This window comes from Carlito syrichta, unplaced genomic scaffold, assembly GCF_000164805.1.
Source record: "Carlito syrichta isolate Samal-C Ts95f unplaced genomic scaffold, Tarsius_syrichta-2.0.1 Scaffold304646, whole genome shotgun sequence".
In the NCBI taxonomy this organism is placed as follows: domain Eukaryota; kingdom Metazoa; phylum Chordata; class Mammalia; order Primates; family Tarsiidae; genus Carlito; species Carlito syrichta.
Window position 1 is genome coordinate 99,593 of NW_007248742.1, and position 7,366 is coordinate 106,958.

Genomic DNA, 7,366 nt, shown 5'->3' on the forward strand with positions numbered 1-7,366 from the left:
AGCCCAGCAGGTCGAGGCTGCGGTGGCCAGGAGCAGCCACTGCACTCCAGTTTGGGTGACTGAATGAGACTCCAACTCAAAAAAAAAAAAAAAAAGCACAATCCCATTCACAATAGTTACACAAAAAAATGAAATACATCAGCATCATCCAAACTAGAGAAGTGAAAAACCTTTACAATGAGAACTACAAAACACTGCTCAAAGAAATCCAAGAAGACACAAACAAATGGAAAAATATTCCATGTTCATGGATAGGAAGAATCAACATTGTTAAAATGTCCATCCTATCAAGGGCAATCTACAGATTCAATACAATAGCCATTACATTACCAATATAATTCTTCTCAGACCTGGAAATGGCAATACAGAAATTTATATGGAAACATAAGCAACCACGACTAGTCAAAACAATCCTTAGCAAAAGAAACAAAGCAGGAGGTATCACAATTTCCAGACTTCAAACTTTAATATAAGGCTATAACAATCAAAACAGCCTGGTATTGGTACAAGAACAAACATTTAGACCAATGGAACAGGATAGAGAATATGGAAGCAATGCCTCAATTTCTTAACCAACTCATCTTTAACAAAGCCTCCAACAACAACAACTGGGGAGAGGAGAACCTGTTCAGTAAATAGTGCTGGGGAAACTGATCACATGCAGTTGTTGAAACAGGACCCCTACTTATCACCATACACAAAAATTAACTCTAAATGGATCAAAGACCTAAACATAAAACCTCAAATTATAAGAATCTTCAAAAACGCAGGAGACAACCTTATGAAAATTGGAACTGGTAACCAATTCCTGATCAAAACTCTAAATTCTCACACCATAAGAAGTAAGATAGACAAGTGAACCTCATCAAACTGACAAGCTTCCTCAGAGCAAAAGAAACCATCAAGAGAGCAAGGAGACAGCCCAGAATGGGGAAAAATATTTGCCAGCTGTATATCTGACAAAGACCTAATATCTAGGATCTACAAGGAACTCAAACATGCCAAAAGGAAGAAAACAAACAGCCCCATTAAACAGTGGGCAAAAGACATGAATAGACACTTCTCAAAAGAAGATATACAGGTAGCCAACAGACACATGAAAAAGTGATCAGTCTCATGACTCATCAGAGAAATGCAAATCAAAAACACATTGAGATACCACCTAACCCCAGTAAGAATGGTCATCATTAATAAAACAAACAACGACAGATGCTGGCGAGGATGTGGAGAAAAATGAACGCTTCTATACTGCTGGTGGGAATACAAACTAGTGCAACCTCTTTGGAAGACAGTGCGGTGATGTCTGAAAGATCTAGAAATTGGCCAGGCTCGGTGGTTCAGCCTGTAATCCCGAGCTTTGGGAGGCTGAGGTGAATGTATTGCCTGAGCCCGCGGGTTTGAGACCCACCTGGGCAACTTGGAGAGACCTCATCTCTACAATAAATCAAAAATTAGCCAGGTGTGGTAGTACCCGCCTGTAGTTCCAGCTACTTGGAAGGCTGAGGCGGAAGGATAACTGGAGCTTAGCAGGTCGAGGCTGCGGTGACCGGGAGTGGCCGCTGCACTCCAGTCTGGGTGACAGTGAGACTCCAACTCGGAAAAAAAAAAAGATCTAGAAATTGACCTTCCATATGACTCAGCAATTCTCCTATTGGGAATATACCTGGTGGAAATCAAAACATTCTGCAAAATATACCTGCACTCAAATATTTCAGCTCTATTCACAACAGCAAAAACATGGAACCAACCATGCTGCCCATCGAAGTTGGACTGGATTAAAAAAAAAAAAAAGTGGTATATATTCACAATGGAATATTACAAACATATGGACTTTGCAGCAACTTGGGATGGATTTAGAGTCAAGAAGAACAAACATATGGACTTTGCAGCAACGTGGATGGATTTAGAGTCAACCCTACTCAGTGATCTATCACAGAAACAAAGAAGAGAATACCATATGTTCTCACTCATAAGCAGACCTTGAACAATTATCATAATACTATAAGAAAGGGATTGGCAGTAGTGGGAAACTGTTGGGGGGATGGGATTGGCAGTTGAGGGAAACTGCCTGGGGAGGGAGGGGCACACCTTATCAACATGGTATCTGCATAATGAACATTTGTATCCTAACCCTGAATTGTACCACATCTTGAAAGAAAGAAAGCCAAAGATGTATAATTGCTGTTAAAATTAACAAATAAAGTATAAGAAATGTATGCATAAACTTAAAGAAAAATATAAACATGAAAATAAGAAATATAAGTAGAGAAATGAAAATTTATAAAGAATCAAATTATAATCCTATATCCAAAAATTCCTGAAATTTAAAAAAAAAAGAGTAAATCTTCTCAATAACAGAATGGATGCTATAAAATAAAAGACAAAGCAATAGAGGATATCCATTCAGAAGTATAGAAAATAAGAAATATCATTAAGAAGTAAAACAGATCCGTGTAACATCTGGGACAATATTAAAAGACCTAATATACATATAATTGGAGTCCCAGAAATAAAGGACTTAGGAGTGTAGCAGAAAAAATGTGAATAATTAATGATTGGAAAATGTCCAAATCCGATATAAACCATAAAAGCATACATCTGGGAAACTCAATGAACCCCAATAAAGATAAATGGAAAGAAAATAACACCAAGGTCTATTAGAATCAAGTTGCTAAAAACAAATGATGAAGAGAAAATCTTAAAGGTAGTGAGGGGAAGGTGGGGATCAGATCACATAGAGGGGAAAAATAAGAATATCTGTTTACCTCTCATCTGAAACAATATCCAACAAAAGTTAATGGAATGACAAATTTAAGAGCTAAAAAAATAATAAAATGTCAACCTAGATGTCTATATTCATTAAAAAATTTCTAAAAAATGAAGGTAAGATAAAGACTTTTCCGTACAAACAAAACAGAGTGAATTAGTTGCCAGCAGACTTGCACTTGAAGAAATGTTAGAGGAAATTCTTCAGGTCGAAGGAAATATACATCAGAAGAAAAATCAGATCTATATAAAAGAATTAAAAGCACTAGAAATTCTGAGTATGTGGGTAGATATAGAAAACCTTTTTTCATTTTCAAATTTCCTTAAATGAAAATTCACTAATTAATTACTTATAATAAAACTCATAACAGTATTTGGGGAGTTATAACATGTGTAGAAGTAAACTGTATGGCAACAATAATATAATGAATAAAAGAAGGGAAGTGGAAATTGTGGTAGGAATAATAAAACGGACCCCAAAGATTTCCTATCCTAATTCCCAGGACGAAAATTGAAGATTTTTTAAAGTCAAAAGTACATTTTAGGTTTACATTATTTTCAACTTGCAATGGGTTTATCTAGGCACAACCCCATGTAATAACCAAGGAATATATTAAATGAGCATTGCTTTTGTGCCATCCTAAAGTTAAAAAATTGTAAGTCAAGTGATTGTAAATCAGGGATCATCTCTATTAAGTGCAGCATTGCTGGCTGTAAAATGGGTGGGAGGTGACAAGTAATGTGGGAGAGCTCATGACACAATGTAAACCTTGCTGTTAGCCAGTAGGGAAACAGGGACTTGAGGGCTACAGGAACACAGCACTGAATTTTGTCAACAACCTGAATGAACTTGGAAGCAGTTTATCTGCCATAGCTCCTAGGTAAGGTTCAGCCTTGCCAACACGTTGATTTCAGCTATGAGATAACCTGAGCACAGGACCGAGCTGCAACCACTTGGAATTATAACCTACATAACTACATGCTGATAAGAAGTGTGTGTTTTTAAAATGTTAAGTTCATGGTAATTCATTAAGTAGAAATAGAAAACGAACAAGAAGTATACTTTGTAAGGTTCTTTCATTATACGTGAAATAAGATTATTTAAAGTTAACCTAAATAATATTATTTGTGACAAGTTATGTGTGCAAATTGAAAAGCCTGCAGCAATCACACCAAGGAAAGAGCTATATAGCTAGCTATTCAACAGTTGGCATAAAAAAATTAAATATTGTTTAAAAGTCAAAAAATGCTTTGAGTTTTCTCAGAAGGGAGCAAGCACTTTGCATGACCTATTTTAGGACAAGATATAGTACCTGGCATGTAGTAGATAGGCTCTAAACATTCAGAAAATGAATGAATGAGTGCATAGAAGAATGATCAAGTCCATGAGTTAAGCAATATAAATCCATTAGTGGTTCTAGAGCCAAAAAATACCTACATGAAGAAATATTTTAGCCGATAATCAGGGTAATCAGAAGGGAAATCATGTAAACAGAGAAATCAGTAGATTTTATTTTTTATGATTTAAACCAAATCTTGTTCTAAAATGGAGTTAAGACAGCTGAAACAATTAGAAGTCTGCTTTAATAATCCACATGTGTAATGTCTGTGGAAATAAAGACAAAAAATGAAATATATGTAAATATAGAAGGATCCATTATAATTTTTTTAAAGCACATATACACATTCCCTGCTTTTATAGGCAGAACATATGAATTCTAAGCCTAACACTATTCAAATTATTTCTTGGTCATCAAGCTACACGCAGTGAAAAGAATGTCTGTATATCTGCAAAAGTTGCAAATTTAATTATAATATGGAAAGTCAAATAGCAGTCCAGAAATAGAAACTGAGAATTAAAGAAAATGCTTATATCCACAAGATGAGGTAACATTTTTAGCAGAATCAGCTAGAGCTTAATAAACTCCACATTGCTCAGGTTTGAACACATGCAAGACAAACTTCACGCACATCCTAATCTCTATTAAATGGCGGGGTGATGGGTGAGGGTAAAGGAGCATATGTATATCTTAAGTATCTGTTTTGGATAGAAGAAGACATCACTAGTAACCTTATTGAAGTGCAGCAGGCATATTATTTTCCCTTTAGGGGATTATCTGGCACAAGGGACTGTTCAAAAGAACGTAGACTAACATGTTCAGTGTCTTGGCAGCACTCTAGTTTATTCTGGATGCTACTGCCTCAATGTTTTAATTATACTGTGACCCAAATGCCAAACTTGCACTTAATTGTGAAAACTGTTGTGACTGTTCATCTATTCATATATTTCAGATAAGACTCTAAAATGTCTTAAGTTAACATTATTAAAACTTGGAGGCTTCCTTTTCTACCACTTCACATAACCCCACCTTTACACAGACCCATGGGAAAATCGAAGGTATGTATTACTCCTTGGGTTTATGCAAGCTTGATCTCCCTTTGACCCAGTGTTTTTGGGTCCCACTAATTAACATCTGGGTGCTGGGTATTTTACTAAAAACTCAAAGTGACTTGATTAATACAAGCTTTTCAACCAAATACAATAGAAGAGCATCCTCCTTTAATTTAGTCTTTCTAAAGCACCCATTTCTCTGAGAATATCCTACTGGGAAAATGAGCACAATCCTTAACCAGATCCTACATAATTCACACTAATTAAACATGTACTTTATGAGCTTGAACCTATTACATCAAGTTATAAATTATGTAGTTTAAAAGCTGCATTAACTAGAAACAAAGTAACTAGAAACAAAGGAGAGGCTATTTAGCAGTTGTTTAATCCAGCAAACACAAGCTAAAATTTGTGGTCGGTTTAAATATTTAGCTAGTGGCTTGGCTTTTCAAGATGCTATTTACCCAAACTAAAAAGAGAAAAAAGAATTTAGAGACAACACCACCAGTCTTCATCTGGCTTGGAACATAAGAATCAAACAAGAATTAATATATACCGCAATCTAATCTTCAACTGTGTGCCAAGTATTGTGTATTATACCAGGATACAAAGATGAAACAAACAGAATTCCTTCTCTCCATTACTCCTGGTCTAAAGAGGGAGAGAACAATGTGCATTAGTAAGTTCAGGAGACATACTAGGTGCTCTGATGGAGGGCAATGAATAAGGACTATATGAAGAATCTAACACACAAGCTGGGGCCTGAAATATATGCCCTTTGCAGGTAAGGGAAACTCAATGAGCAAAAGCAAAATTGTGGAAACAGGAACAGCAGTCTGGAGAGGCAGAAGAGGATTGGATGAGTAAGTAGAGAAAGACTGTAGAGGGACCGGCCTCTGATGAGGCTGAGACACAAGGGTAGGAATGCAGAGAGACTTGAAATTTGAAACTTTTTCCTGTGGGCAAATTGGAAATATTGAGGAGCTTTAAATAGTTGAGCTGATATAAACAGATTTATGTCTTATTGAGAATACTGCCTCAGCATATGGAAGAAAGAATGGTGAATTAGAGGTTATCACACATGAAGACTTTAATTAAAAAGCCAACTAGGAGACTTACTGTAATCATCCAGGTGAGAGATGATAATGGAGTAAGCACAAGTAATAGGAATGAGAATAAAAGGGGAAAGAAGTTTTGAATTATGTTCAGTAAATAGCATTTTTAAGATTTTTTAGATTGATAATAGTTAAGTTTCTATAAAATCCTCAAGGTGTAATTTCTATTACATCATCATTAAAAATAAACTTTATGGGACTTGCAGCAAGATTGCGACAGGTTAGCTCAGTCTGTGAGACTCTCCACAGAGGAGAACACAAAGAGACTCTGGTTCTCTGCCCAGAGGCTGCAGATCCCATCGTTGGCATCCTGCTCATCACATGAAGCTCAGCCGTAGACTTTGCTGAGGCATCACCACGGTCTGGGCAGCTACTGTGGCTGCTGCTGCCGCTGCTGCTGCCACTGCCACCACTATAGCCACTGCTGGCAGCCATTCCACATCGCACCACCTGTGCCTGAGGTGAGCTGCCACTGCTGCTGCTGCCACCGCTGCTGAGGCAACCATTCCATGTCGCACCGTCAATGCCTGAAGCGAGCCGCAGCCGCCTCCACCAAGGCAGCCATTACACATTGCACGGCCTGGGCCTGAGACGATCCACAACTTCAGACCTTGAAGCCCCTGCAAGCAAGATCTGCTGAGGTCTACTACCACTGTGATGTCCCACCAGGCCGTGAATCTCCTCCCATGTGCCTTGAGGCAACATCTCCCTCCCCTTAGGGGTGGGTGAACAGCTGAGATGAAGACCATCTGGAGTGAGGGATAATACCACCAGCTGGCAATTCAAGGTAACAACACTGAAAGGGGAAAAAATGGAAGCCTGACGGACACAGGCCAGATCAGAGTAGTGAACTGACTGATGATCTGAACTGCCCTTCACAGCAGGCCAGGGGCAACTGATCCTAACTCTGAACAAACTTGCCAGCCTGAAAAGACAGCTAGAAATCAGAGCTGAAAGGACATTCGACTTAAACGAAAAGTCACAGAGTGTGCTTGATTGGTTCTGTTAGTCTACTGACTTGATTCTATTCTTTCTGTTTTGTCCCCTGCCCCATTTTTTTCCTCCTTCCTTCCCTTCTTTTCTTTTCTTCTCT